The 27,889-nt window shown below is 44.2% G+C and overlaps 1 pseudogene; it reads left to right on the top strand.

Annotated features, from left to right (window-relative positions):
• Positions 1-27,889, top strand: part of LOC141270849 (uncharacterized) — a 146,748-nt pseudogene that overhangs the window by 6,402 nt on the left and 112,457 nt on the right.

Below are 27,889 nucleotides of genomic sequence, written 5' to 3'. Positions count from 1 at the left end.
TGTTCCATGAGTCTTGATCCCACTATATAAGCATGTATAATAATTGAGTGACCAGATATGGCTTTTTGTGTCCTCTAGGTTGGATATTTGTGTGTTAGTCCGTATTTTAAAATGATCCAATAAAGTATAGTTTTTTATTTTTTTGAGGGTTCATATCAACCTTCTCCTTTTAACATTTAGGTGTAAAAACAAAAAATATATTTTTTTTTCCACTAAAATACTGTTTTAGCACCAAATTTTTAATTTACACGAGGGGTAATGGGGAAATTTGACTCAACAATTTGTTATACAATTTCTCCCGAATGTGGCAGTACCCCATATGTGGTTGTACACTAGTTAGAGCACACAGCGGGGGTCGGATGGGAAGGGGCGGTATTTAGCTTTTAAAATGTAGATTCTGTTTAAATAGATTGTGGGCTCCATTAGCCGAGCCCCTAAGGTGCGAGAACAGCAGAAATGCCCCCAGGTGACCCCATATAGGAAACTCCACTGCCTAAGGAATTCATCTAGGGGTGTAGTGAGTATTTTGAACCCATAGGTGCATCACAGAATTTTATAACATTTAGACATGGAAATATGACCTTTTCTTGGTAAAAATTTAATTCTTGTATTTGCTGCAAATTTTTCAGGTACACAAGGGTTAATAGGTGAAACTGGACCTATCATTTATTGCGCAATTTCTCCCAAACGCGGTGATGCCCCATATGTCATCAGAAATTACAGTTAGACCACACCTCAGGGCTGAGACAGAAGAAGGGTGCTATTTGGAGCACAGATGTTGTTAGAATATTTTGCGGCAATATTTGCGGAACCCCAAAGGTGCCAGTACAGCAGAAAAACCTCAAAAGTGAACCCATTGTAGAAATTGCACCTCTCAATGAATTAATCTACAACTGCAGTTATGTAACATCCACGCCGTGCTTTTTTTTTTGAGAATTTCAAATATGCCAGTTTAGTGGCCATAAATTGTGCACCCATATATTGTAGTTCTCCCATACATTGTGCCCAGCTTGTGCCTCTGGTGATGCACACCCTGTAAATTGTTAAGTGAGCACTCCTCAATAATGCCAAACATGTGGCTGCTTACTGTGGTTTAGGCACAGTGGAACTCAGAAAGTTGGGGGGCATTTGGATTTGTGAGCACAGAATTCACTGGATTTTATCTGAGGAGGTGAGAGCCATGTCACTTTTCCAGAGTCTTTGCTCTACCAGTGGGAGTTCCAGTGACAGATGATGAACCTGAGTGGGAATTGGTTTTGTGTGGGATAAATTAGGGTTTTATTGATAACATTTTGGAGTACATAATATATTCCAATCACTTCCAAAATAAGGCTGGATTGTCTTCTTGTGTTCTATGCTTTCATCTGGGTGTCCATGTAAAACCCACAAAAATGCGATTCAGACGAAACCCCCAACGGAACCACGCAACATGAGACAGAGGGAGACACTTTGGGCTCCGTTTGACATCTGCTCCAGTGGTATCCATCTTTTTAGGTGTGCACAGATGTATGGTCGCCCACACTTGGGCGCTAAAAAGACACCTAAAATGTTGGGACAACGCCGAAACACAGCCCAGTCCAAAGTAACTCCATCTGCCTCATAAGTGAGTTGTTCTGTCCAGGGTTTCGTCTGAATCGTAGTTTTGGAGAATTTACTCGGAAACCCTGGTGTAAGTGCTCAGCAGAGAGCGCAGCATAAATGGAGCTGAGAGCCTTGTTCTGCTTTTTGGGAGGCAGAATGTCACAGGTGAGTCAGAAGTGACAGACAATCAACAGTTGGTTGCAGAAGATCTCTTTGGCATTACAGACACCTTCTTGGCTGTCTCACTCTAGGATCCAGCTGCTACCCCCCTCTGGCTAATTGACACTCAGGCCTGGGTGTTTAAATACTTGCTGTTTGCTATAGGGAGGTGCCGGTGATATTCACTTGTTTCTTGTGAAGGCTTGGAGCTGTTGCAGTCTGCTTACTTCTTCGTTGGTGCTTGGAGGACATTAGGAGTAATCTCTCTAAAGTCAGCTCAAGCTAAGTTACTTTTCCCTGTGTTTGTCTCCTCTGTTGTCTTTAGTTGTTAGTGGGGACTGACTAGTGCTCATCCCCCCTTCCCTATCCAGGGCCAAACGCTAAGGAAATGCAGGGTTTAGGTTCCTGTGTGGTGATTGGTGAGGAACCAATATAGGGACGATAGGGGAGACAGGGTGCTATCAGATCAGCCTACTAGGTCTCCACTCCCCCTTTCCCTAGAGTCTGGGCTCCTTTCTCCTCTTCCCTTCATGTTGCACTTAGTCTTTCCAACACCTTGCGTGACATTTTCACCAGTCGTGCACATTTAGAGAAAAAAAAAACCTGACACTTGGGTTTGTGGGTGTTTTTTTCGGGCGTGGTTTTTTTCCCTTCTGTCCTGGTATGGGTTCAGCTGCAGAGCGGCTGCGCAGTTTGTCTCTGGAGGTGAATGACCTCCACTGTGAGGTTCAGCAACAGCATCAGCGCCTACTAGTCGCTAATGTGTGGGTCTCTACAGGTAGACCTGCTCAGCCTGAACCCAAGGTTGCCCTCCCGTACAGGTTTTCAGGAGGTAGGGACAAGTTTTTTTGTGCTCAAGGAGGTCTGCAAACTGTACTTTAAACTTCGTCCTTACTCCTCTGGAAGTGAGGAGCAATGTGGGGTAATTGTGATCTGAGTTCTGCAGGGAGACCTCCTGGGCTTTTTCTTTGCCGCAGGAGTCCGTTTGTCTCTCGTTTGTGGAGGTCTTTTTTGGGGACCTGGCCCTCATCTATGATGACCATAACAGAGTCGGCTTGGCTGAGTCTAGGCTATGTTGCCTTCAGCAGGGGATTCGGTCAGTGGAGACGTACAGTTCTGAATTCCGTAGATGGGCAACTGATTCTATACTTTGGCAGTATATGAAACCCCTGGGTCCTTGGAGGCTGCCATGTCTTTGACTATACGTATTGATAGACGCCTTCAGGATAGGCGGGTGAGACCACCTTCGCCGGGACCTTCCTGTTGGGGTTGTGTACCACGGCCGGGGGAGCGGTCTAGCAATGAACCAGTACTGGGGGAGGTAGAGGAACCCATGCAGTTAGGGGGTGCCTCTGCATCATACAACTCCCCGAAGATTCACAAGAAAAAAGGAGTATGTTTTTTTTTGGAGGTAAAAGGGACATTTTATTGGGGCCTGTCATTCGATTCCAAGGCAAAAGGAGACTCTAGTAACCCTTGGTAGTCTGGAGTTGGATGCATTTATCGGCAACCTGCAGTTCCCCGGTTTGTCCGAACAGCAGAGGTGGTGCTAGAGAGCAAAACCGAGAAAATTTCTGTGTTTGCTGACAGTGGAGCTGGAGCATGGTTGATGCTGAGTTTGTGAAGACTCATGGTCTTGTTTGCTGTACGTTACCTAAGCCTATTCCCATCTTCTCCATCGACTCAGCGCCTTTTGCACAGAAAGCACTAACCCAGATTGTACGTAATGTAAAACTGAGGGTGGGGTCAGTTCATTGTGAGATAATCCTTTGCTATGTCCTGGACGGTCTTCCCACCCCAATTGTGTTGGGTCTTCCATGGTTGGTGAAACATAATCCGTTGGTGGATTGGCAAGCCATGGAGATCATTGAATGGGGAGATTACTGCCATGAAAACTGTTTGAACATTTCCCTTGCTACAGTCTCTACAGAAATGTTACCTGCTTGCCTGTCTGGTTTTGAGGACGTTTTTTCTGAGAGGGGGTGTCAGGATTTGCCTCATCATCATGCATATGAGTGTCCTATTAACCTGAACCCCGGAGATAAACTACCAAAGTCCAGACTGTATAATCTTTCTGGCCCTGAGAGACAAGCCATGAAGGATTTCATTGCGGAAAGTCTGGAGAAGGGACACATCAGGCCCTCATCTTCACCCATGGCGGCTGGATTGTTCTTCGTGAACAAAACGATGGCGGCCTACGTCCCTGTTTAGATTTCCGGGAATTAAATCAAATTAGTATCCGAGATCCATACCCTCTTCCTCTGATTCCAGATTTGTTCAGCCAGGTTGTAGGAGCTAAGGAATTCTCCAAGTTGAATTTAAGGGGAGCCTACAATCTGGTTACAATCAGAGAAGGGGATGAATGGAAAACAGCGTTCAATACCCCTGAAGGGCATTTCGAGAGTCTGGTTATGCCTTTCGGTTTGACCAGTGCACCTTCAGTGTTCCAGCATTTCATAAATGATATTTTCCATCATTTGGTGCGGAGGTTTGGGGTGGTCTATCTGGACAATATTTTGGTTTACTCACCTGATTTTGAAACACATCGGTGGCATGTTAAACAGTCCTTGATTGGGACCGTCCCGAGAACCTGAAGGCTGTACAATGTTTTCTGGGCTTTACTAATGTTTACTGGAAATTCATCCAAAATTACTCAGTAATCGTGAAACTCCTTACTGACATGACTAGGAAGGAGTCTGATTTTTCCAACTGGTTGGATGCCTCCCTCCAGGCTTTTTCTTCCTTAAAGAATTTTTTTGCCACGGCACCTATACTCAGTTAACCCGATGTTTCCCAACCCTTTATTGTGGAAGTTGATGCGTCAGATGTGGGGGTTGGGGCTGTGTTGTCTCAGGGTCCTTCCCCTGGTAAATGCCATCCATGTGCTTTCTTTTCTAAAAAATTGTCTTCGGCTGAGAGAAATTATGACGTGGGTAATAGGGAACTTATGGCGATCAAATTAGCGTTCAAAGAATGGCGACATTGGTTGGAGGGGGCAGTCCATCCTATTACTGTTATTACTGACCATAAGAACCTGTCATGTCTCCAGTCAGCAAAACGTCTCAACCCTAGGCAAGCCAGATAGTCCCTGTTTTTTACTAGGTTCAATTTTGTTGTCACTTTTCATCTAGGGGTCAAAAATGTCAAGGCTGATGCTTTGTTCTGGAGCTTCCCTGGTGGTGGTGACCATGAGAACCCTGCTCCGATATTACAGAAGGTGTAGTCATTTCGGCACTGTATCCTGAACTGGAGGGTGAGGTGTTGGAGGCCCAGGGGGACGCCCCTGCCTCCTGCCCGTCAGGAAGGCTGTTTGTACCATCTAACCTGTGCTGCAGAGCAATTAAGGAACATCACAACTCTGTGCTTGCTGGTCATCCAGGTGGTAAGGCAACCGCGGACCTCCTCTCTCGTCGTTTTTGGTGGCCGGGGTTGCATCAGGATGTAATTGAACATTTTTCTGCTTATAGCATTTCTGTGCGTTCTAAAGTATCGCATACCCATCCGTCTGATACTCTTCTTCCATTACCTATCCCTAGCAGGCCATGGACACATTTGTCCATGAATTTCATTACTGACCTACCATTTTCTGCAGGCAAAACTGTGGTTTTGGTGGTTGTAGATAGGTCCAGTAAAATGGTTCACTTTGTCGTATTACTTGCACTTCCAAATGACAAGACACTTGCTCGAGTCTTTATAAATGAAATTGTGAAGCTTCACGGGGTTACCACCGATGTAGTATCAAATCGGGGGACCCAGTTTGTTTCCAAGTTCTAGAAAGCATTCTGTTCTCGACTGGGGGTGCAGCTGTCCTTTTCCTCTGCCTCCTACCCTCAGTCGAATGGACAGACCAAGCGCGTTAATCAGAATTTGGAGACCTACCTCAGGTGTTTCGTCTCCGAAAATCAGGAGGATTGGGCATCCTACTTACCGTTGGCAGAGTTTGCCTTTAATAATCATCGTCAAGAATCCACTGGCAGGCGTGGCGGGGAGGGTTCTGAGTAATTTAAAGATCACAGGAGAGAGGTGTAAATGTATGGCTGACAGAAACGCAGTACAAGAATAGTTCTTATTTTTATTTTTGCGCGATTCACAGTCCTGTATAAGTGATAAGGTGGAGTTATTCTACGGTTCTGTGCAATTACAGCGATACCAGAATTATATAGTTTTTTATAGGTTTTGCTGCTATCACACAGTAAAAATGCTTTTTTAATATATATATGTAGTTTTTTTCGTCACCACATTCTGAGAGCTGTAACTTTTTTATATTTTAGCAAAGAGCTTTATGAGGGTTTATTTTTTGCGGGACGAGTTTCAGATTTTTTTTGTACCATTTTGAGGCACATAATATTTTTTGATCTCTTTTTATTCTTATTTTTCAGACACAGAATGAACAAACACCAGGAATTCAGTTGTTTTTATTTTTTGCGCCGTTCACTGTGCGGTAAAAGTGATGCCAAATTTTTATTGTTTTTTTCTATGCTTTGCTATTTTTATGGAATAAAACCAATATTTTACAAAAATGAATTTGTTTTTGCATAATCATATTCTGAGAGCTGTAACTTTTTTATTTCTTTGCCGAATCAGCCATATTAGGGCTTGTTTTTTGTGTGACGGTTTGGCATTTTCATTTCTACCATTTTTTTTTACATATGCCTTTTTGATTGTCAGTACCATGAATAAGCAACGTTTTTGTTATAAATAACATGCCAGTTTTATCGAGCGGGTTGTTCTGGGCGCGGCAATACTGATTATGTGTACTTTTTTTGTGTTTATTTTTGTTTTATCACAAATGCTGCGTTTTGAGTGGCGAAATGGATTTTAATGATTTGTGTGTGCTTTTTTGTGTTTTTTTATTTCACTTTTTTATTTTTTCAGTCCCACTGTGGAATATGTATAATTTTCACTTTGATTGCTGATCTCATACACTGCAGTACTCGTGCAGGCTAATTTGCTGGCCTATCAAGCACAGTGATACTGTTGTTTTTAAACCAGGTATTAGTACTTTTGGCAGTGTGGACAGGTGCCAAGTCCTGCTGGAGAATGAAATTTCCATCTCCAAAAAGCTTGTCGGCAGAGGGAAGCATGAAAAGCTTTAAAATTTCCTGGTAGAAGGCTACGCTGACTTTGGTCTTGATAAAACATAGTGGACCTACACCACAGATGACATGGCTCCCCAAACCATCACTGATTGTGGAAACTTCACACTAGACCTCAAGCAGCTTGGATTGTGGCCTCTCAACTCTTCCTCCAGACTCTGGGACCTTGATTCCCAAAGGAAAATTGGAACTCTGTGACCTTGTGGAGTGTGTCAACGACTGCCTTCTGGATATCTGTCAAGTCAGCAGTCTTCCCCATGATTGTGGAGCCTACTGAAACAGACTAAGGGACCTTAAATGCATCTGAAGCCTTTGCAGGTGTTTTTAGTTAATTATTGTAATTTAGTGAGATAATGACTTTTGTGTTTTCCTTGGCTGTAAGCCATAATCATCAACATTAACAGAAATAAACACTGGAAATAGATCACTCTGTAATGACTATATAATATATGAGTTTCACTTTTTGTTTTGAAGAACTGAAAGAAATTAACTTTTTGATGATATTCAAATTTAGTGAGATGCACCTGTATATACCACATAATACACCTCAGCTGTTGCACAACATCAGTCTATGGTTATGTGTGTATGGATGGTTGCTAGAGATGGATGAGGTAGGGATGGGTGGATGAAAGAGGGAGGGATGGATGTGTGGATGGATGAGGGAGGGATAAATGCACACAGCACATTATACTCCCCTATGTAGAAGCCTTTTCATTTCTGGTTCCTCCAATCAGCTGAATCATTCTCCCCCCTAACACCCTCCCTCACACAGTGAGCTGCTGCAGGGGGGGGGGGGTCTGGCAAAGACTGTTTGTGGTGTCTGTTGTGACATCACCTACCAGTCTCTGCCAGCCAGGAAAACCCTACTACTGAGCAGCAGGGCTGTGGAGTCGGATTCGGAGCCCATTTTGGTGGAGTCGGAGTCGGTATAAAATGGACCAACTCCGACTTCTAAAATATATAATAAATTGGGTACAGTAGTTCAATGCAGTTTGTGGGGAATATTTTTTAATAAGAATTTGGGAAAGTTAGTCTATGTGCCCAAGATGTAGAAATGCTCCATATTTTTTCTGCTTCTCCCTGGTAGGAAAAACGCATGCGGATTTTACATGCGTTTTTCCTGCCAGGTAGAAGTGTTTGTCAAGCGTTTTTGCAGGTTATCAAGCACTTTTCCAAGCAATTTTAGCATCAGTTGGAAATGTGCTTGACAACTTGGTCACACTATATAAATCCATGCAACCGGCATGGATTTGTATAGTGTGAACAAGTAATAGTTAAAAAAAAAAGAATAAGAATGGTGAAAAATAAAAAATAAAGATTATACTTACCTTCCGATGGCCCGCGGTCTCCTTCTCCGCTCCGTCCGGTCTCCCCGGTGTCTCGCGGTGGTGTGAGAAGGACCTGTGATGACGTCATTGAGTCATGTGACAGGTCACGCGACCGCCGACGTCAGCGGTCGCGTGACCTGTCACATGACTCAATGACGTCATGTCAGGTCCTCACACCACCGCGAGCTGCCCAACACACCGCATGCATCGCTGAGGAGGCCGGGGGACATCGGAAGGTAAGTATAATCTTTATTTTTTATTTTAAATTCTTTTTTTAGTTTCTATGTTACCCAGGTCTGGAGGAGAGTCTCCTCTTCTCCAGGCCTAGGTACCATCCGCACATTGAATCGCTTCATATCCGCGTGTGCACATGTAGTGATGCGGATATGAAGAGTTTCAATGCAAGTCAATGGCGGCAATTACGCTGTGTGTCCGCAAAATTAATGGACATGCTGCGTATTTTTCCGCAATGATAATCCGCAGTGGAAATTTCAGCAGCATGTGCACAGCACATGCGGATTATCATTGGGGACCATGGGGCACATATTACCAAGCGGAAATTCCGCAGCAAAAACGCTTGAAAAATGCATAGTGGGCACACAGCCTTATGAAATGTCCTATAAAATGTCTGTCCTATTCCTGATCTAAGGGTGTAGACTTTTAGCTGAGATTAATCTGTGCTACAGTAAATTTATCACTTAAACATGAGCCATGTATGAGGGAGTCGTGGAGTTGGAGTCATGGAAATTGAGGAGTCTGAGTCGGAGGTTTGGCTTACCGACTCCACAGCCCTCCTGAGCTGCTCCTCCAGTATCAGGAGAGACCTGCTCACATGACTAGCTGTGCTATCTAGGACACCATGCAGAATGTGGACAAGGAGTATATTACAAACTGTCAGCATTCTGCAGCCTAAATACACACAAAGCGCACAGTGGATGCTGGGCTATGACGCGCGGGGAAACCCTACTCACAGTCCATCAATCAGCGGGCAGCGCGTCACTGAGGCACGCCTGGCTGTAGCCGGAGCTTGACGTGATATCAGCGGATGCTAGAGCTGGCTGCAGCCAGGGTCACGTGATGCCTGTGAGCGGTCAGCAATAGCGCCGCTCACAGACCATAAAGAACAAGCAAGTTATCTACAAAAACACTTCTCTCCAGAGTTTAAATACATTGGGGCTTTTATAGAGTAGTGGACAACCTCTTTAAGTTCATGTGTAAAAGCATCCATTTGTATCAGTTATATGCAACGGAACTTGGTCTCCTCAGCTCCTGTTTGCATATAAGTGATATATATGGATAGTTTTCCACATGAACTCCATTGTTCCTGTAAATGAAATGTACAGAAATGTGAACTTAATTTAATTCCATTCGTTGTTCAATACGGGACTTGAGAGAAAAACTCCGGGAGTGGTAACAGTACACAGGTTATGCCACTGCACATAAATTGTTGAAACTTAATTAATTGGAGAAAAATAGCAATTCTGATTTAGACACTATTTAGGCTGCTACAAAGATAATGTGCTACTTTTATGGGTGAGTTTTACAAATTTTTTTTTGTTGTTGGACAAATCATATCTTACCTCCTTTTTAATCCCCAGTAATTGTATTATTACACGGTATTCTTTATAATTGTGAGGACCCGGGGTCTTCTGTGGGCGTAACGCTACTCAGACAACACAGGGTGAGGGTAAAACAGCGTGGCAATACTTTATTGAACCACAAAGCGGACAATAACATATAGGACAGTCCCAGCAAATACCCAAGATGGTACAACATTACACAGTCTTCCTTCTCCGCCCGCCTGGGATAGAACAGCTGCGACTTTGGAGACTTCCAGGGCCGACTACCTCAACCAGTGGCCCCCCGCTTCTGGCGGGCCTCCACAGAGAGAAGGTAACGGCAAGCTTAGGAAGCTAGCGGTCCATCGAGGTACAAGGCCAGGAGACCCGAGGGTCCCAACCTGGCCTCTCCGAGAGTTTCTGTGGGTTGCAGGCGACCGGTGGGTCCCTCCTGGCAACCCCAAACAACATATCCATGGGGCCAGGTGACTTCCTTATTCCACCCTGGTCTCCCCAAAATGTATCCATTTCTCTCTGATAGTCAATGGACCAGATCCGAATCTTTCCAGTCAGGGCCGGTTTCTCTTGGATTAACAAATCTAATCGTGTGACTAATTAAGATTTTAAGTTGTATCTTCACAATGATATTACATCATCATCATCTTCTTTTCATTCAGGTCTCAATATCGAATCCTCTCTATTGAGATCTTCGCTATAAAAGAATTTTTCTGATTTACCCATCAAGTATGGATAGGAACAGAGACAAGATGTCAGAGAGGATATTACACCTCACCCTAGAGATCCTCTTCCGGCTTACTGGAGAGGTGAGAGATTCTGATGACGTCACATTACATCATTATTATCTATGGGAATAACAAATGGACAGAACTGGAGAGGTAAAGACTCTGGAAATGTCTATAGTGAGATTTATTATTGTGTCTCTCCATAACCAGGATTACACAGTAGTGAAGAAGACCTCTAGTGAGCGCTGTCAGGCTCCTGTGTCTGAGGGATGGAGAAGACCCCTGAGCCCAATCACGGGGCCTCCACCTCACCCCCTGATACTTGAGGACATCAATGACCAGAAGATCCTAGAACTCACCTACAAGATGATTGAGCTGCTGACTGGAGAGGTGACACTGCTGGGAATGCTGGGACATTATACAGTAACGCTATGAAGGGATCGGGATGATGACGGAATCATTGTATGTGTCAGGTTCCTATAAGGTGTCATGATGTTGCCGTCTATTTGTCCATGGAGGAGTGGGAGTATTTAGAAGGACACAAAGATCTGTACGAGGATGTCATGATGGAGGTTCCCCAGCCCATCACATCAACAGGTAATGAGTCAGAACTAAATACACACGGCTTATAATTATCTGTATGTAAAGAATGAATTTAGTCCTTGTATGTGTTATCTACAGTTTTATCCAGTAAGAGGACAACACCAGAGAGATGTCCACCAGAGAGATGTCCCCCTCCTCTTCTCCAACAGTACCGTAAACAAGAAAATCCCGATGTTCCTCAGGATCATCAGGTCGATGGAGATCAGAAGTTACAGATAAATGACCTTGGCAACTACGAGCCTATTGAAGGCCCCCAAGTTTGCCATTTTTATAATTCAATTTATTGTATTGTACAAACATTAGAAAAATGGCAGATTCTTTGAAAACATTTTCAAAAACATTGAAAAATAATACAATATGCACAGAATAATATAAAACCTCAGATTATCCCCATTTTCACATTTGTAATAAAATCTAATCAATAGAAAAACGCTTAAGAATTTACCATTTTTTAGTTTAGAAATGGACATTAAAACTATATAAATTTGTTATCGTTCTAATCATCCTGACCCAAACAATAAAGTTAAAGGGAATCTGTCAGTCGATTCATGCTGCTCAAAATGCAAACAGCATGAATCAGAGCGTGGCTGCACAATTACAGAGGGGTATCCTTTTACCTGAATCGCTTTGGTAGAGAAGACATAGCTGGTTTGTCCCTGCGCCACTCTAGATGATTGACAGTTTTTTTCCAATGTATGTACATCAAGACAGACTAGTCAATCACCTGCAAGGCACACAGAGAAGCAGGCCGGGGGGGGGGGGCACCGGACTGGATTGATCTCTGCCCATGGCCATCCTGCTGGATCTTTACACAGTTCCTCTGAAACGCTGGAGTGTTTCAGAGAAAAACATACATAGCTCCAATTGTGCAGCTAGGCTCTGATTCATGCTACTCACATTGGAATCTTTTTTCTTCTAACATATTATTTTCTTTTTTTAATTTCAGGGTAAAGCTCTTACTCATTTTAATACTACAGAGACTTATGTGAGGGGTGATGAGCGGAGTAAAGAAGAGATTCCTACAGATAACCATCCAGGTGAGCAGTAAGCACTAAAGTAACACATTCTTTCAAGTTGCTTTGTGGCTGTGGTCCAATTTTTTATTTTATTTTTTCAGGCTTTGGTTTGATCTGCTATTTCAGTTATATTTTCCCTCCCTCAGCCAAAATAAACATTAACTATGGCTAAAAATGTAATAAATTATAGGTGATAACACAGTGTTAGGTGGTTGACAGTGACAGTATTTAAGAGTTACCAAGGTGGCTGGCCTCGGTGATGTGAATCCCGGGAAAGTCTGTACCAGTAAAACTAGGTTACTTATTAGTTTGTTTAAGTGGATTTTGGGTCCGGGACTTAGGAACGACCAAATGAGCTTAGGTGGGAAGGTTGCTCCTATACTCCAGTCCGGGTCTTACAAGCTGAATGAAAGGCAGCTGAGACTGCTCAGAGAGTGAGTTGTGCTGGAGCTGAACAGAGGTGTTATTGTTGGTGAAAGCATTTAAAACTGCTTAAGCTGCTACTGCCTGCAATACCAGGATTGGTAAGACCGTCACATTTACTTCATTGTACTGAAGAAAGGACTGTTATTAATTTGTGCTGAAAAACGCTGTTTTTATTTTGGAGCTGTATAGATTATGAAGGACAATAAACTTTCTTTTGCTTTGACTTTGAAACTTGGTGCCTGTGTGCGTATCCAAGCGACTACCAGAGCTGAAACCCTCCAAGAGAGAAAACATAAATGTGAAATTGGACATGAAATATCCATTTCTGCTTTGTGCAAAAATGTGGGTGACTGTAAGTGTGTGAAACAGACATCGACAGAGAAGGCTGAAACTTCTCTACTGTTAGATTGCGATCTTTCACCACTTAGAAAATTGACTACATGACTTCAATTATAAAAAGTTATATCTTGAAATTGTTTAAAATAAATAATATAATTTCAAAAATAATAAAATTAGGTTTATTTTTAACAGATGACTATTCTTGGAGCCCAGAAGGAGATCAAGTATCACCAGTTTTTAAAGCAGATGATGATGTAATCACACAAGTTATAGATGAAGAATATGAAGAGAATTCTGTTATCCCAGATATACACTCAGATTTTTTCTGCGAAGGGTTACCATCTGAACCTTTTCAACAGGTCCTATCTTCTCATTCATCACAGATTGTTAAGCAAAATCAAAAAGCTCATACGGGAAAGAAGCCATATTCATGTTCAGAATGTGGAAAAAGTTTCAATCATAAATCAGATCTTGTCACACATGAGAGAATACACACAGGGGAGAAGCCATATTCATGTTCAGATTGTGGAAAATGTTTCAATCATAAATCAGATCTTGTTAAACATAAAAGAACTCACACAGGAGAGAAGCCATTTTCATGTTCAGTATGTGATAAATGTTTTAGCCAGAAATCAACTCTTGTTAAGCATCAGCGGGTTCACACGGGAGAGAAGCCATTTTCATGTTCACAATGTGGTAAGTTCTTTAAACAGAAATCTGTTTTGGCTGCACATGAAAGAAGTCACACAGGGGAGAAACCATTTTCATGCTCAGAATGTGGAAAACATTTTACTAAAAAATCACATCTTGCTACGCATCAGAGACTTCACACAGGGGAGAAGCCATTTTCATGTTCAGAATGTGGGAAACGTTTTAATCAGAAATCCGTTTTGGTTACGCATCAGAGAAGTCACACAGGAGAGAAGCCATATTCCTGTTCAGAATGTGGGAAATGTTTTAGCCAGAAATCAAATCTGGTTACACATCAGAGAATTCACACAGGGGAAAAGCCATATTCATGTTCTGAATGTGGGAAATTTTGTTCTCAAAAATCAGATCTTTTTAAACATCAGAAGAGTCACAGAGGGAAGAATACTTTTTTATGCAGTGGATGTGGAAAGGGCTTCAATCAATACTCGAATCTAATTGAACATCAAAAATCTCACACTGAAAATCCTTGTCATGTTGAGAATGTGGATAATGTTTTACCCACAGATCCCTTGTTCTTAGACATCAAGGAATTCATCTATAACTAATATATTAATAACCATACCTTAAAATGAGTTGTCCTGTGCTTCTTTCCACTATACAGACTACTATAAGTAGCAACTGTCATCTCCTATCTCAGTAATGTAACAATCTGTCTTCAGTGAATGCAGATTTTACCTGTGAACTGAGAATTTTGAAAATGAATCATTTGTCCTGGTGGACAAAGTAGTAAATTTCTTTGATAATTTTCAGCTTCTTTTCACTTTTACTATTGATTTTTTAAATAAAAAATTAAAACGACTGTTACTCTTAAGAACCCATTCAATGCTCTGGAATGTAAAGTGTGACTAATTCCCCACATTTTTCTAAAATGTTTTGACAATAAAGAAACATTATAATTATGTAATCATTATCTGACATCCAATGTATTTGTAGTATGACCAATACATTGTAATTATTACATGTGCGCTAACCACGGATTTTTTATGATTTTTGTTTTCTACAAAAGAACTTGGTGACAAAAGTGTTCCTATTGTTAGTCTTTTGGAAACAGACTCACCTCAAAGATATTAACATAACTAAAATTTTCAATTCATTCTGGAAGGATGATACTTCTTTACTTGGTTTTATATATGTGTAGACTGTTTATTACAAGTAGTTACAAAGATCACAATTTGTTGATTTTTCATTTTTTGTAATAATTGTCATTTTAATAAAGTTTTCTGATTTAGATTAATTTTTTTGTTGTAGGACTCTTCAAATAATGTCCTGGAAATTCCCAATCTCTCTGTTGCAGAGTTTCTAGGTTTTACTTTAAAGATTGCATTTTTTGAACAGTTCCTAAGAAGTCTACTTAGCTAGCAAATAGTTTATTAGTAGAGATGATCGAATCTTTTAAAATTAAAGTTTGCCAGGTTCGACAAACTGTTCCCCAAAATTCGATTCAGAGAAAATCGCAATACTGGAAAGTCTCCAAATGCCTTGAAAAGACATGTCTAAAATTCTGAGTTTCTTAAGACAATATCCAACCCTTCAAGCTCTTTAACACAGGCACAGATTTTGTAATGTCAAAATGAAGAATAGGATAGTAACCCAGTAGCACCATAAAGTAGGATGGTAACCCAGTAGTAAATGACAACCAATTTAAAAACACAGCGCACTGATTTTTTGTGTTTTTTTTTAAATTAATTATTAGTTAATTGTTATCAGGTAGACCGTACTTTTTAGAACACTATCTCAAACTTATGGTGTTGCTGTCAGAGGTAACATATCTTCCTACGACTGAAAAAAGTGATGTGCTATATATTCCATAATGACCTCCATTCTATACCCACTAATAAGGTTACCAGAGGCAATGGAGGCTAATTGTGGCCTGTGTTTGGTAGTACTATTGTTCTGCACACACATTTCTCACATATCAGACACATGCAGCACACACTGCTCACATATCAGACACATGCAGTACACACATCACTCACATATCAGACACATTCAGCAGACACACTGCTCACATATCAGACACACACAGCACACACACACCACTCACATATTAGACACATGCAGCACACACACACCACTCACATATCATACACATACAGTAAACACACACCGCTTACATATCATACACATGCAATACACAGATCACTCATATATCATACACATGCAGTACACACACATCACTCACATATCATACACATGCAGTACACACACATCACTCACATATCATACACATGCAGTACACACACATCACTCATATTATACACATGCAGTACACACACACTGCTCACCTATCATACACATACAGTACATGCACACACACAGCTCACATATCAGACACATAGTACACAGCACTCACATGTCAGGTATATTCAGCACTCACACAGCTCACATATCAAACTCATACAACACACACTCACTGCTCACATATTACATACATACAGGACACACACTGCTCAAACGTCATATTTAAACCACTAGTACATTGGACAGATATTGGTAAAATGATGCACATCAAGAATTACAAACATTGTTTAAAGGGGTTGTCCAGTACTCGGACAAACCTTTCTCAATTTCTATATTCCCCTGTGTAAAATAAAAACAACCTATACTCACCTCCAGTGCCATTCCAGTGACGTGGGCACTGGGGATCGCTTGGCATTGTTATGTCACGCGATCCCTGCAACAAATAAGCGCCCACTTTATTCTCACTTCCTTCAGCTGTAACTGACATTCGGAGAAAGTCAAAGTAGAAGCGGTTCTCACATCTACCTGATGTCAGTTTTGTCTGAAAGAAGTGAGACTTAAGCGGCCGCTGATTGGCCGCAGGGCTCACATGGTATAACATCATGCGAGCCCCAGGAGATCTGTCAGCGTCATTGTTGGAACGGTGCCAGCACAAGAGGCGAGTACAGGTTGTTTTTATTTTACAGTGGGGAATATAGCAATTGAGAAGGTGTTGTCCGAGTAGTGAACAACCCCTTTAAGGCCCATTTACACTGGCTGATGGAAAGAGTTTGCTTCCTTTTGGCCAGTCTAAACAGGTTAGCCAAAATACTCAATCGTCAGGTAAGATGATTTTTAAAGGGGTTGTCCAGTCTCAGAAGTAAAGTCTGCTGAATCACAATACGTGAAGCGCATGCTTTCACAATTCCCCTGTGCAGGTGGTTGGTCTTATCCAGATTCTTTCAATAAAAGAGAATAGAGAAGCCGTATGAGACTAGTCAGACAATCCATATCAACATGGATTTATGAGGGATCGCTCCTGCCAAACAAACCTGATCGCCTTCTACGAGGAGGTGAGCTCACAGCTGGACCGGGGAGAGTCAGTGGATGTTGTATACCTTGACTTCTCCAAAGCGTTTGATACCGTGCCACACAAAAGGTTGGTATATAAAATGAGAATGCTTGGTCTGGGGGATAATGTGTGCAAGTGGGTAAATAGCTGGCTGAGTGATAGAAAGCAGAGGGTGGTTATCAATGGAGTAAGCTCAGGGTGTGTCAGGGTTACTAGCGGGGTGCCTCAAGGGTCTGTCTTGGGCCCTATATTATTTAATATATTTATTAATGATCTAGTGGAAGGGTTGCATAGTAAAATAGCAATATTTGCAGATGATACTAAACTTTGTAAAGTAGTTAATACAGATGAGGATAGGGCACAGCTACAGGAGGATTAAGGTAAATTGGGGAGTTGGGCCAAAAAATGGCAAATGGGGTTCAATGCCGATAAATGTAAGGTCATGCACATGGGAAAGAAAAACAGCAGTCACCCATACATATTAAATGGGAAACCGTTGGGGAAATCTGACATGGAGAAGGACCTGGGCGTCTTGGTTAACAGTAAATTAAATTGGAGTGCCCAGTGTCAGGCAGCAGCTTCGAAGGCAAATAGAGACATGGCATGCATCAGAAGAGGAATAGGGGCATATGATGAGAACATTGTTCTTCCTCTGTATAAAGCGCTGGTAAGGCCGCACTTAGAATATTGTGCACAGTTCTGGGCTCCGGTGCTCAGGAAAGACATATTGGAGCTAGAGAGGGTACAAAGGAGGGCGACTAAGGTAATAAAGGGAATGGAGGGACTAGAATACCCAGAGAGGTTGTCAAAATTAGGCCTATTTACGTTGGAAAAGAGAAGGCTTAGGGGAGACCTCATAAACATATATAAATACATCAGGGGGCAGTACAGAGATCTCTCCCATGACCTGTTTATACCAAGGATAGTGACAAAGACGAGGGGGCACACTATGCGTCTGGAGGAAAGGAGGTTCCTGCACCAGCATAGAAGGGAATTCTTTACGGTCAGAGCCGTGAGACTCGAACTCTCTGGGAGAGGGAGTGGTGATGTCCAACTCAATTAATGAGTTCAAGAGAGGCCTGGGCGCTTTTCTTGAGAACAATAAAATTACATCTTATGCTTAGTGGTAGTTAATTAATCAAGGGATTTAATCTGACTGCCAGATTGGAGTCGGGAAGTGAATTTTTCCTCAATGATGTAAATTGGCCTATACCGCATGTTTTTTTTTTTTTGCCTTCCCCTAGATCAACGCTGCGGAATAGCTGCAGTGCACAAGAAATAGGCTGAACTGGATGGACGCTTGTCTTTTTTCGGCCTTATAAACTATGTAACTATGTGACCGCAAGTATGCAAATCCCACACATGCCGTCAGATGACTACCCACCAGGAGAATCGTGATAGCATGTGCATTACACACTGTCATGAGTCAACAGTGTACAGTCACATAGAGTGCCTGCAGATTTTTCCCTTTAAGTTTACTTTAAAAAAATCATTGCTATTGGCAGTACATTGTCCCGTGTAAACAGGTGATGTTACATATAGTTTATAACTATGTGTTGCCGATAATACAACGTTCAATGCACACAGAACAGTCTGTGCAAGTGAAACAGGCCATTAAATAAAAGGCGATTGGCGGTCATTTAGCAGCTGTGGTCGTCAATGTAAAAGGAGTAGACATAATTTGGGCTGCTACCCTTTCCAACATATTGTCCCACCATTTACACAACTATCTAAATAGCAATCCATCTGATGAAGGTCAGTAGTATTAGACCGAAAAGTTACAAGTATTATGTGATCAAAACATTGGATCTACCCCAAAATGGTATTAATAAAAATGTCCACTCAGCGCGCGAAAAATAAGCCCTCACCCGGCCCCAGATCCTGAAAAATGGAGACGCTACGGGTCTCGGAACATGGCACCATTTTTTTTTCATTTACAAACTTTGGATTTTTTTTAACCACTTAAATAAAAAAGAACCTATACATGTTTGGTGTCTACAAAGTTGCAATGACATGGGGAATCATAATGGCAGGTCAGTTTTAGCATTTAATGAACATGGTAAAAAAAAACAATTGTGGAATTGCACTTTTCTTTGCAATTTCACTGCGCTTGGGATTTTTTTCCCCATTTTACAGTACACGACATAGTAAAACCAATGGTGTTTTCAAAAGTACAACTTGTCCCGCAAAAAATAAACCCTCAGTTGGCCATATTGACAGAAAAATAAAAAAGTTATGGCTCTGGGAAGAAGGGGAGCAAAAAAACGAAAAAGGAAAAAACCCAAGGTGGTAAAGGGGTTAAGCTCTGCCCCATCTATCATTATTGGGATGGAGGGGAAGCAACTTTCCAACATGATGAACGGACATTATGCTAGTAGAGTAGGAACATCACTCCTCCGATACAGTAACAGCAGAGTGTTTCTCCATGCAGAAGCTTGGTCACACACACTGTAGGGATGTGACTGTGTGATAGAAGCTTCTCAATAACCAATGAATGCTCTGAAACTCTACCAGGGAGAGTGCTCATTGGTTAATGCAGACTCCTGTCACAGAGTCTCTGCCACTGATAGGAGCCTGTAATAACCAATGAGAGATCTCCTCGGCAGAGAATTAAAGTGCTGATTGGTTACTGCGCAGCACAGTAGCTGCCGTCCCCCAGCAATCTTCAGACAGTGGCACAGAAACAGACAAACCTGTGCAATCAGCTTTTTCTGGTCGGCACTGTGAGGGATGCAACTAGAAGCAGGGCGGCCGCATGTGGCCCATGGGTTGTGCACCCCTGCTATCGAGGTAGATATCCTTCTATATGCTAAACTATGCGAAAGCAAATTTTCAATCACCTCATAAGAAAAAGGAGTTACAATATACATGGATCGAGCATGGATGACAACACTACCAGATAGAAAGCCAACAAAAAAGTCTTAGAATGGCACCACGGACTGACGAACCTTATTTCCAAAGGAAAGATCGGAGAAAGGAACCATATCTAACCAGCAGTGCTGGAAGAACGTACTACGAGAGCATGAAGTAGCTGCTCTATGAATTGAATCAATAGAAGCTTCTCCAAGTTCACCCCAAGAAGTGAATAGAGCCCGAGTAGAGAGGGCTTTGAGTCTTAGAGGAATACAAAGACCTAAATACTTATAGGCCAATTGAATAGTCTGTCTAATCTACCTAGTAATGGAGCCTTCGCTAGCTCTATTGTTCAGGCTGAACCCAGCTAAAACTCAGTCCAATCCATCTGCTGTATTGCCCGGATCACGTGTGTGTCACGTGCCGCCACGTCACACAGGTCCTAGCAGACTCTCATCGAGCAGCGAACGCACTAACCCGGAAGTACGCGAGGAGCGGCAGTCACCGGCCGGGACTCTGCTCTCGCTCCGGCGGCCAGACACCCTTCTCCACCGCTTATGTGAGTACACTTGAAATCTTCACCAAACACTCCTTGGACCTTCCCACCAACATCAACCTGTCACCAATACAAATCAATCGCCTGGCTAAACTATGCACAGGGTCCTTAGGACTCTTTATTGGCATTATCTGAATATACTTTAATATTTATAGGTTTATGTCAGTCCTAACTACCAGCTGTAAGAAGGATCCCTTAGGACCACCTTATTAGTGTTGAGCCACCCCCGTAGTGTTCAAGTTCGGTTCGGTTCGTCGAACACCCGTGTGTTCGCCGAACTGTTCGTCGAACACCTTCGAACACCGTTAAAACCAATGGCAGGCAAACAAAAACACATAGAAACACATAGAAAACACCTTCAAAGGTGTCCAAAAGCTGACAAACTGCTCAGAAGACATAACTAACACATGGAAAAGTGACAAGTACATATAGTCATGCGAAAATAAAAGAGGTGGAGGAGTAAAAGGAGGGGGAGACACAGATATAGGCATGTCATGCCCTTCTAAAATCCAAAAAGTGAGAAGCCGACACGGCCAGTCCGCTCCTGCCCGTGCCACCTCCGTGTCGCCGGGTTTGTGCCAGAGCCGCGGTGAACCCTGATGGCCAGCCCCCCTCTCCCAATACTGGTGCCTGTCCGCTGGTGGGTCGAGCGAGCCCCCCTGTGGTGGAGGCAGCTCTAAGCTTTTTAATTTAAATTGTCTCTCTAATTTGAATGAATACACTTTAAATCCATTTACAAGGATCTATTGGAGGGCAAGTCTCATGCCAGCAGCCGCGTAATTCCAGCTCCAGTAGCGTCCACTAAAGCTGCTGCAGTTAAAAAGCTTTTATAAGGATCGAGCTCGGCTGTCCACCGAAAGGCATCCTACTGCCAGTCCCAGCCCCTATGCCTTGGGGTGCCTCCTGATGCTCTTCATTGAGTATCCCATGGTCCCGAAGCATTTCCTTTGAAAAAATTAAGTGTCTAAACTACAGGTGGTGTAGCTTGCTTAACAGCCGGGATAATCCGCTGACTAGCAGACACTGCTACTAGGCACAAAGTATTTCCTGGGCTAGATGCAGTTAAAAATTTGTAATTAGATACTCTCGTTGGATGCTGAGAAAGCATTCCATAGAGTCTCCTGGCACGCCATATATGATTCTCTTAAAAAGCTTGGGGTAGGGGTCTAGGGGACCCTTTTATAGCCAAAATCACGGCCCTGTATCACAATACGTCACCTAGGCTGAAGATAAATGGAACTGTAGCACCCTGAGGGCTCGGTTGCTACAGAGGTATTGCACCTCACCCAGAGGTGTGATATCTCACTCTCAGGTAAGGATGGAGTGTGGATCAGGACCCGACACCTGCATGCATTACACCACATTGCCGTGGGGCAGGGCGACCAATATGCCTCTGAGATGGGCACGACAGTCCCTGTCCCTGGCTGGAGTGGGGGGAGGGAACACTGAGGAAGGGGAACCCTGTAGTACAGGAGCAGGGAGGAAGCAGTTCCTGGGTGCATTGAGAAGGGAGTATAAAAGGTGGGCACCATCTTAGTTCAGTGCAGAGAAGTCTGAGCAGAAGTGGCAGGGAGCAGGGGCTCTGCATGAGCTCTGCTCCGGAGGCGGGCCTAGTAACAGAGGCCCAGGCCTGGAAGAGGGAGAAGGAAGGAAGAGGAGCGGAGAAGGCTCCAGGAACGAGGAATGAAGGGATCCCAGGGGTGCGGACGGGCGAGTCGCCACCGCACGCCCGAATCCACCTGCGTGGAGGGGTCAAGCCAAAGGGGGAGAGCGGTCCCCGAAACTAGTGGAGGCAGGAAACGACCCTCAGCTAGAAACCGGAGGCTGTGACATTTTATGTGGTGCAGCCCCTCGCTACACCCGCTAGGAAGGCACCACATAGGGTCAGGGAAACTGGCGCCAAGTTTACCAAGAGGAGGCCCGAGGCAGCCGGACAGAAGGGTTGGTAAGAAAGGCCAGACAAAGGACACACAAAGGGGGTCCTGTGAAGCGCTCCAAAGTTATCTGGGAGTTGTCTGAGCCCCTCACCTGGTGAGCACAGTACGACGTGGGCAGCCGTTACCTGCAGACGTGGTCTGGATAATAAGAAATGTGAGTAAAGGCCCTGGACTGCATCACTGACTCCGTGTCGTTACTGCTGCTGCCCTGCACCATCACCCCCATCCTCCGCATACACTGCCCTGAGGCTATACTCCTCCCGTGGGGAGTTATGCTACGCTCTGCTGCACCCACAACACCAGCCTCAGCGGTCTGCCCTGCAGCGGCGGTTCACTCTGACCGCAATCCACGGGTGGCGTAGTCGGACATTTAAACATCAAAACCACATAAATAGTTCCGCCACTGGTTTGACCACCCTGAGCCACGGAACCGGGTCGCCGCCACGAAGACTACAACCACCAGCATCCACCAAAAAGGGTCCGGCTCCGGGTGTCCCAAGGCCCAGGGGGTGCATCAGAACATTTTCATCACCTTTCACAATCACCAATGGGACAAGGCAGGGATGTCCTCTGTCCCCTCTCTTATACATCCTAGTGACGGAGCACCTGCTCTCATCAATTCGCCATAACCCCAATATTAGGTGGATTGAGGTGGGAGGCACCGAGTACAAGTGCTCTCTATTTGCTGATGATGTCCTAGTATATATCACTCAATCACATATATCCATCCATGCTGTTATGGCTGAAATAGATCACTTTGTTACATGGTCAAATTTTAAAATCAATGCAGCGAAGTCTGAGGCCCTCGATGTCTCCCTCCCCAAATCCATATAGGATTCCATCCAGTCCAACTTTCCCTTTGCCTGGCCCTCACAGGGTATCAAATACTTAGGAATTCCTATTCATAGAGACCTCTCCCATCTATGTTATCTTAATTTTGGGCCCTTTATTGAACAACTCCATACAGACCACGGTTGGCAAGTTAGAACTGTAAGATTCACTACGTGAACCACTGGTGTTTTGTGGAAAAGCACATGTACACTGCGTTCCAAATTATTATGCAAAAAGTGTTTAGGAGTGATAAGGGAAGAATTTGTTTGTTTGTCAGTTAAACTCATTGATGGTGATGTGTGTCAGGGCTCTTTATATCACTGTAAGCAATTGCAGACACCTGTGCTAATTAGTTTGGCAGGTGTGTCCAATGAAAGGCAAGACTACTTAAGAAGGCTGTCTCACATTATTAAGCAGCCTACATTTTCTGCCAAAATGGGAAAGAAAAAGGATGTGTCGGCTGCTGAGAAGCAACAAATTGTGGAGTGTTTAGGTCAAGGCATGACTACAATCAACATTGTGCGATGATCAGGATGAAGTGTCTTGGCAATCAAGAAGTATGTAGCTGATTCACAGTACACACGTGTGCGTGCTGATAAGGGCAAATTGAGGACTCTTTCCTACAGGCAATTACATCAGGTTGAAAGAGCAGCGGCAAAAAAGCCTTGTCATAGCAGCAGACAAGTTTTTGAAGCTGCTTGTGCCTCCAACGTCCCCCGAACAACAAGATGCAGGGTCCTTCAGAGGTTTGCAGCTGTGCATACGCCATCCTGTCGACCTCCTCTATCCACTTCACACAAGCAGAAACGGCTCCAGTGGGCCAAACATTACATGAAGACTGATTTCAAAACTGTTTTGTTCACGGATGAGTGCCGTGCAGCGCTCGATGGTCCAGATGGATGGAGTGGAGGATGGCTGGTTGATGGACACCCCACGCAAACACGGCTACAGCGCCAACAAGGAGGAGGTGGAGTAATGTTTTGGGCTGGAATCATGGGGAGAGAGATTGTCGGCCCCTTTAGGATCCCTGAAGGCGCTAAAGATGAACTCCATAATGTATGTGGATTTTCTCAAACAGCACTTCCTGCCATGGTTCAAGAAGAAGAACCGTGTATTTCACAGCAAGATCATTTTTCTGCATGATAATGCACCATCTCATGCTGCACATAAAACATCTGCATCTCTGGCTGATATGAGCATAAAAGGGGACAAACTTATGGTGTGACCCCCATGCTCCCCTGACCTGTACCCCATTCAGAACCTTTGGAGCATCATTAAAAGGAGTGTCTATGATGGCGGGAGGCAGTTCACATCTAAGCAACAGCTCTGGGAGGGTATTCTGTCCTCATGCAAAACAATTGAAGCAGAAACCATCCAAAACCTGACAAATTCAATGGACGAGAGAGTTCAGAAGCTCCTTTCGAACAAGGGGTCCTATGTGAAAATGTAACATCACCTAGAATAAAGTTTTGAGTTGAAAACTGTTTGATTTCAGTTTCTAACAACCTGCTAATGCTTATAATTTCAAAAATGACCATTTTTTTGGTCTTTATTAAAATGAAAAGGTTGATCGAAAAGTTTGGGGGATCTAAGAGTGTGGCAACCCAGTAGTCATGATTACTTCGAATTCTGACAATATGAGGGTCATGCTGCAGGTAGTGCAGCAAGAAGGCACTTATGTGTCTTGCGCATCTCGGAGCCCCAAAATTATTTTCCGGGCTAGATGCAGCTAAAAATTATTATTAATTTTAAATCTGGTGAAGCTTTATTATAGACGGCCTAATAGGATCAGTGCTGCACACTGCTACAAAGCCCAAATTATTTTCCAGCCAAGATACAGATAAACATGATTAGTAATTTGAAAGCTTAAAACGGTTGGTAGGGTGATTTTAACCAATCATCAAGCTTTTACTCTCCCCAGGATGACACAGGGGTAGAAAAGTCGTTTCGGATCCATGATTTGTTCATCTTTATGAACGTGAGTCTGTCTACATTATCAGTGGAGAGCCGCGTGCGCTTATCTGTCAGCACACCACCAGCAGCGCTGAACACACGTTCAGACAGAACGCTGGCTGCGGGGCATGACAAGATCTCCAAGGCGTAAGTGGCTAGCTCCGGCCATTTATCCAGATTGGAAGCCCAAAAAGAGCAAGGGTCCAGTGACACAGTCGTGGCTTCAATGTTTACTTGGAGATACTCCTGTACCATCGTCTCTAGGCGTTGACTATGTGTCAGACTTCTTGTCTCCTGTGGCCTTGCAAAGGATGGGCTAAAAAAGTGGTGAAATGATTCCGCAAAATTGATGTTACCAGCAGATACTGTGGTTCTGTTACGGTTTGAGTGCTGAACACTTGATGGTCCCACGGTTGGCAAGTTGGAACTGTGAGATTCACTACGTGCACCACTGGTATTTTGTGGAAAAGCACATGTAAGATTCTGCAACAGTCTCTGCTGATACTCCTGCATGCGTGCATCCCTTTCTATGGCAGGAATAATTTCTGCAAATTTACTTTTGTACCGGGGATCTAACAGTGTGGCAACCCAGTAGTCAGGATTATTTCTAATTCTCACAATTCGAGGGTCATGTTGCAGGTAGTGCAGCAAGAAGGCACTCATGTGTGTTGCGCATCCAGGAGCACCAAGTCCCTGTTGTGTTGGTGGCGAGGTAACAATCATGCTTCCTTCCTCTGTCCTCTCCCCCCAACCTCGCACAACAGAAATGTGATCAAGGTCTCCCTCATCTGATGAGTCTTCCATCAGTTCGTCCTCCACTTCTTCCTGGGCTCCTGCACCTTCCTCACTAGTTTGGCTGCTACCATGCGCCCTGGTAAAACCATCTCCCCCACCCTCACATGCCTGCCGCCTTGGTGCTGCCGACCGTCTGGACCTTGCAGATGTTAGCCCTTCCGCATACAACTCCTCCTCCTCTACTTCCTCCACCTCCTCTTGTGCCACCACCTGACTCCGAATTCTGTTTAACATGTGCTCCAGCATGTAAATCACCGGAATAGTCATGCTGATAATGGCATCGTCAGCACTAAACATCTTCGTCGCCATTTCAAAACTGTGCAGAAGGGTGCATAGGTCCCTGATCTGAGACCACTCCTCCAGCGTGATTTGCCCCACCTCTGAATCTCGTTGGCCCAGGCTATACGTCAGAACGTATTGCACCAGGGCTTGTCGGTGCTGCCACAGTCGCTGCAACATGTGCAGAGTTGAATTCCACCGGGTAGGCACATCGCATTTTAGCCGGTGAAGTGGCAGGCCCAACGACTTCTGTAGAGATGTAAGTTGCTGAGCTGCGGGATGCGAACGGCGGAAGTGAGCACACAGCGACCGTGCCCTCTGCAGAAGGCCATCTAGTCTGGGATAGTGGGCTAAAAATTGCTGGACAACCAGGTTCAACACGTGAGCCATACAAGGCACGTGTGTGACATTGCCCCGGCGAAGGGCCGCACCCAGGTTTGCAGCATTGTCGCACATGGCCTTCCCTGGTTTCAGGTCCAGTGGAGACAACCATTCATGAAATTGGTTCTCCAGAGCTGACCACAACTCCTCAGCTGTGTGACTCACATTTCCCAGACATTTCAATGTAAAAACCGCCTGATGACGTTGAGCCCTACTGCCAGCATAGTAAGGAGGTGTGCAGGATCCCTTCTGCGCAGTTAGAAAGCTTGTGGCATGACCAGACAGGCTTTGGGTGCAGGTGGAAGACCGAGAGGAGGTTGAGGAGGCAGAAGCAGTGGAGGAACTTTGACATAAAGAGGATTGACGCACAACTTGTGGGGACGGCAAGACTTGGACAGCAGCCCCTTGTCCTGCTGTCACCATAGTTACCCAGTGCCCAGTCAGCGACATGTAACGCCCCTGTCCATGCCTACTCGTCCAAGTGTCTGTGGTGAAATGCACCCTGTCACACACAGAGTTTCTCAAAGAAGCGGTGATGTTGTGTGCGACATGCTGGTGGAGCGCAGGCACACCTTTCTTTGAGAAGTAGTGCCGACTGGGCATCTGGTACTGGGGCACTGCGACGGACATAAGGTCTCGAAAATCCTCTGTGTCCACCAGGCGGAAAGGCAGCATTTCTGTAGCCAAGAGCTTGCAGATGGTGAAATTCAACCTCTTAGCTTTCTCATGGCTAGGAGGAAATGGTCTTTTACTTGTCCACATCTGAGGAACCGAGGGCTGGCTATTGTGCTTAGACGGGGTTGATAAGGGTGTCCCCGGCAAACTGCCGGTCTGTGAGGAAGATGCAGGCGGACATGTTAGGTTGCCTTGATCCAAAGGTGGTGCTATCGATGTCGGACAGCGCTCAACACCAGCTGGTGTTACCACCTCCAAAGAAAATGATGACCTGCCAATCACGCTGGCTGTTGCGGGTAAAGAGGTGGCAGGTCTGCGCCCCAAAACAGGTGTGACTGCTGTCCCCCCAGTCACAGAGGATGAAGAGGCCGCGGATGCACAAGATATGGCAGACGGTGGTTGGCCCGGCCGGCTAGGCCGCATTGTAGCACACTGAGCTTCCCACTGCAACTTATGCTTCATGTCCATGTGCCGGTTCATGCATGAAGTACTCAAACTATGTATTTTTTGACCTCTACTTAGCTTTTGCTGACAAATGTTACAGATAACACGAGTTGGGTCATCTTTATCGATCTGAAAAAATGCCCAGGCTATGCAAGGCTTAGCACCCATGCGACCTGAAGAGCCACCACGACTTGTGGTGAGAGGCAGAGTTGTGTTTGAGGATGCAGTTGTTGACGTGCTTCCAGTACTACGTCTCTGTCCAGGAAGGCGCAACCTGACCTCGTCGTCACTAGCATCTTCCTCCACCTCCTCTGCTGACCTCATCTCTTGGC

The sequence above is a fragment of the Phyllobates terribilis genome, unplaced genomic scaffold, assembly GCF_046119375.1.
Source record: "Phyllobates terribilis strain yellow unplaced genomic scaffold, ASM4611937v1 Scaffold_5__5_contigs__length_657084704, whole genome shotgun sequence".
Taxonomy (NCBI): domain Eukaryota; kingdom Metazoa; phylum Chordata; class Amphibia; order Anura; family Dendrobatidae; genus Phyllobates; species Phyllobates terribilis.
The sequence above is the reverse complement of the archived record's forward strand: the minus strand, read 5'-3'. Positions and strand labels throughout refer to the sequence as shown.